At 54.0% G+C, this 4,740-nt stretch overlaps 1 protein-coding gene across 2 annotated transcripts in view; it reads right to left on the bottom strand.

Annotated features, from left to right (window-relative positions):
- Positions 1-4,448: 4,448 nt before the first annotated feature.
- Positions 4,449-4,740, bottom strand: part of KCNH4 (potassium voltage-gated channel subfamily H member 4) — a 49,042-nt gene continuing 48,750 nt past the window's right edge. For both annotated transcript variants that reach the window (XR_003092318.1, XR_003092320.1), the window contains one exon: positions 4,449-4,549. The gene's annotated coding sequence lies outside the window, so the exon portion shown is untranslated. The remainder of the gene's footprint in view (positions 4,550-4,740) is intronic.

Below are 4,740 nucleotides of genomic sequence, written 5' to 3'. Positions count from 1 at the left end.
TTCCCATCCCCAGGGATCACAGTCACTGGACCACCTCAACGCACCATGAGCAAGGCTGCTCCCTGGCACTGCCTCCTTCCTTGTGGCTTTTATCAACGCTGAAGTGTGTACCCATTAAATACTTGCTCTATGAAGCAGCCAGTGGAGAAAGCAGGAAGCCGGCCTACCTTGTCAGAACGTTTCTGCTGCCCTAACAATAGGGTTAGAGGGTGCTTGCACTGTACTGTGTAATGCAGCGGGGAGATACCGAGGTGGATCTAAGCAATCCCCCGTGCCATTCTACCCTGAGTGGAGTCCCTGCAACTGTGACTGAGCTGCTTTCAGAAGTCAGCCTAGCCTGTGCACTGCAGTGTGGTGTATGAACCAGTGGGTCTCAACCTTTTTAAACTCAAGGAACCCCTTGTTAGACTCGAGACACCTCTCGGAAAATGTCAGTTCTTTGTTTACACTCATTTTTTGATTATGGAAAAATAGCAGAGCAATTGTTGTGTTGCCAAGAGCTCAGAAAGACCACAATGACGTAACACTGGATTCCTATTTGAAATCTCTGGGTTTGTCTTGTGAATCATGTTTTCACACCTAACAGTGCTAACGTTCCATTGCACCTTGCAGCACCCTTGAAAGGATCTCAAGGCACCCCAGGGTGCTACAGCATCTAGCTAAGAATCACTGGTATGGACATAGCAAAGGTCCTAGTGGATTTACACTCAGGTTAGGCAAAACCAAGCCACCTGCAGTGCGGGGATACATGTCTGGGACTGGGTGAACCTAACTTTTCATATCTCCAGGATGGGGTGCAGTACTCAAGATCACTCTCCAAATTGTAGCCCTGAGCTGGGATGTGGCCCTGGGATTTTTGTACCCTGGTGACTTTCCTAGAGCTGGGAAGCCCCAACCAGATCTCATTTCAGAAACCACATGTGCTGTGCTGTACAATGTCCAGACAGGGGCACTGCAGAGTAATGCAAGTGTTCTCTCCTGTCGCGGGAAAGGAACTGAGACAGTACGGAGCCGTGTACGCCTGGATGGTTGCTATGAGCTCAGTGCCTGGCCCGTCGGGGGTAGCTTCTGAGGGGCATCTGTTTTTGAAGCAGGGGCCTTTGAAGTCAGGAAAGTCACCATGAGCCAAGCAGGAGGTTTTTGGTGGAGCAGACACATCTGGCCTCAGCTGTGGATTGGGATAGTCAGAGGGTCACCAGGATGTTTTCTTCCTGGTGAGCACCGCCCTTCCCCCTTCCAGGTGGTTTTATAAGGCATATGAAGTTCCCTAGTCTTATGGCTCAGTAATGACGCTGGATGATGCTGATGACCTACCTGGCCAGTCCCTCAGGGAGGTTGCTTGGGACCACAGGTAATGGCTGCATTACAGAGCTGACACCCTCTTTCTTTGCACCCAGCTCCTGAGAACTTTTCTCCCTTGTTCCCAGCAGAGGTCCTGGGTGGTTTTGGGGGTAATTTCAGGATCCCTTGGTTTTGCTGTTAGAAGCTGAGCAGGGCTGTCATTTGCTGTGGAGGGGGCAGGGAGCTCCTTTGAACAGACTGATTACAAGCACCATCTTTGCCATTAGCTGCTTTGAAAGGGATCCTGCTGCTCTCGGAGCTGGTTATAAGGGTGGGGGGGTTCTGGTGCAGCATGCCTGAGCTCAGCCGAGCCATCCTAAAGGCCTCTCCAGCAGCAAAGCTTGGGGGAAGGAAGAATGAATGTGGGGGTTTAGCATTGCCTTCCTGTTTGGAGGAGAGGTTTCTGTGATCACAGCTGCCTATGCTTCTCCAAGCTATCACTAAGCTATCATTCCTTGCTGCCAGGAAGAAGGTGCATGACATCTCAACCCCAAAGAGACTGGGCATCTATTGTCCAGCCAGGTTTGCAGAAGAGCCAATGGAACCCAGCTGCTTGGGCACTGCGCCGTACTGTGTCTGTACCAGTTCACCCTCACCAGAGCTATGTCAGACAGCCCAGCTACAGCTCATCTCCTCCAGGGCAGATCCAGGCCTGGGAAGCCAGTGGGGCTGCCCCAGGCCCCCTGCATGTTCAGACTGCAGCATGGTGCTTAGAACCTTGCTTTGCCCCAGCTGCAAGGGGGTTGCGTCTTTGCAGCTACACCCACAGCCGCACTTATCTACCTCTGTCAGAGTTACCCTCTTAGCTCTGGGTCTGTGTGCTGGAGGAGGGGGAAGGAGATCTCTTCTTCAGGGTCTGCACAGGAGCTCAGCTGGCCTCCATCACAATGGCAGGAGGACCAGAACATGGAACAGTCCCCACTGAAGCTCTGCCTGGGATAGGGGCAGGAGCAACAGTACCTCTTTTCCTTTACTGAAAGACTCTGTTAAAATAAACGAATAACCACCTCCTGACTCTCTACCCCTGTTACTGAGCACCTACCAGCAGCCCACACAGGGCACTAGTGCCCAGGCTTCTGAAGGTGGCTGCACAGAGGGCTCTGGTATACACAGAGCTGTCACTGGAAACTGGCCCAATCTCTGTGCTGGGCGACGTAATGCGAAGGAGCAAGAGGGATCCAGAGTGCAGTACCTAGGAGACAGGGCTGGAAGCATACAGGTAGGCTGAAAACAGCTCCCAGGGATGGTGAAATTGGCACTAGGAGGTTACTAGGGTAGTGGCTAGTTGCCAAGCTAGAGGACAGGAACCAGGTACTGAAGAACAAGCTCAGGTTGCCTTGGAGATTTTAGCAGCCCAAGTAATAAACTGCCCTGGCCCTGCCTGGTGACAGGTCCCTGTGGGGGGGCATCAATCTTGAAATGCAGGGCTGACTGTGGTCTTGGTTATGCCAGCTTGCACTGGGGCCCTCCAGCCTCGCTGCACTGCATCACAGACTGGATCTAGTGGGCAGCCTGCAGAGCCCAGACAGCATCACAGTGTGGCCCAGCAGGCACTAGCTGGGCCATAGGATGGGGTCAGGTCTCATGCCCCTTCCACAGGTATTGGAAGCAGGCTATTGTCACAGCCAAACAGCCTGGAGCCAGCCAGGCAGCACCAGTCTCCTAGGCCCTGCCACCATCCCTGGGGCAAGTGATGCAACCTACCCAGAGGACTCATTAGGTGAATGGCAACCAGGAGGCTTCTCTGTGCGTTTCCAATGGCAACACCGTGCAACTTGCTAACAGAAACCTGGGACTTGCTGGTGTCAGCCTGTCTTGGTGAGCATAGACCCAGGGGAGCTCTAGGCTTCCCCTAGCACAGAGAAGTCAGCTTGGGGGTGTGGAACCAGAGAAACCCCAATGCATGGACTCCCTTTGAGACCTGAGCTACCAGAGCTGAGGCAGCTCTGCAAGTTTAGCACAGAGCCTGCAGACCTGAGGCAGGCCTGCCCTAGGCCAAGTCCTACGTGGGGCAGCCACCAGGAGCATGTAAGGAGCTGCTGCATGTGCTCTTTCCTCTAGGGCAGCAAACTGGCTCAGGCTAGTCCATGACAGGGGGCTGCCAGCAGCTGCCCCAGCCCTGTGGACAGAGGCTGACTCCAGTGAGAAGGAATGAGAACAGGTGGCCACTTGCCCTCTTTGGCATTTCCTGGGCTCTCTTGGGAGCTGGGGGCTTTGGGTAGTGAGTTAGACAAAGATGCAACTCCAGTTATAGACAGACAGGACCCTGGAGGTGAAAGGCTCCAGCCATACAGGCCTGGGGCAACGCAACAAGGATGGCCTGGGCAGCAGCTATTTTAGCCCCTAGTGTTGCTGCCTGCAGCCCTCCCTCAGCCCTGCCCTGCAGTCTTAACACACAGCAGAGAAGAGTTTAGCCTCTCTGGCCCCTTGGCCACCCACCATTCTGGAGGCTGGCAAGTGAAGGGCCAATTAGTGCCTGCTTAGATGCAGGGGGTGCCAGGCAAGTGCCATGCCTCTGCTCAGTTTTAGAGGAAGGCTTCCTACCTCGTGCTACGCACAGCCACCAGGGCTGATAGCTCTCTCCTGACCCCAGCCCAGTGGAAGGTGTTGTATTGGGGTCCCCAAGTCCAGGACCTTTGCTGGGTCCTCCCCTCTTTTAACTGCAGGTCAGCCCACTCCCAGACACTGCCTACCAGGCCACATGTGGCTGAAGAAACTACAGGTCACCCCTTGCCCTGCAGATGTGACCAAACCCAGTGCTCTTTGCTATGCTATTGTTTCTATATAACCCTGAGATGACGCAGTCCTGGAGGCAGCTGGGCTGGCAGACTGACTAATGAGGAACAGCTGCAGAAGGGAGCACACTGGGTAAGTGCTAAGCAGCCCCAGGCTTTCAAGTGCTAATTTCTGCCAATGCAGCCAGATCACAGTGCCTCAAGAGTCCCCACCTGCACCTCTGCCTATGGGGAATGGTCCAGCAATGTTTCCTCCAGCAAGCAGTCTGGCTGGCCTGAGCTTAGGAAGGAGCTGGAGCTTGTGTTTTTTAGCCAACACAGAGGCTCTAGCAGCAGCAGCACAACCACGCGGAGCCAGCAGCTGTAAAAATAGAGCTTTTATTTCCCGTGGTGTGTGTGCAGCATCCTCGCAGCAGTGGTGGGGCGGCGCGGAGGTGGAAGAGTATGTGCAGGGCTAGGGCTGCACCTGGGGCCTTTTGGGTGGGGAAATAAAATAATAAAGAAAAAGAAATTCCAGAGAGTTGCAAGACACTTACAGTGGGGGCAAACACTGGGAGATAAGCAATGGGGCAGGAGGTTACAGATAAGAGCAAGGGGTTAGTGGGGTGTAAGACTTGCCAGGATCATACAGGCTGAATGAGAAGAGCAAAGCTCTGTGGTTCAG

This window comes from Alligator sinensis, unplaced genomic scaffold (assembly GCF_000455745.1).
Source record: "Alligator sinensis unplaced genomic scaffold, ASM45574v1 scaffold1555_1, whole genome shotgun sequence".
NCBI lineage: Eukaryota > Metazoa > Chordata > Crocodylia > Alligatoridae > Alligator > Alligator sinensis.
This window is presented reverse-complemented; position numbering and strand designations above follow the sequence as displayed.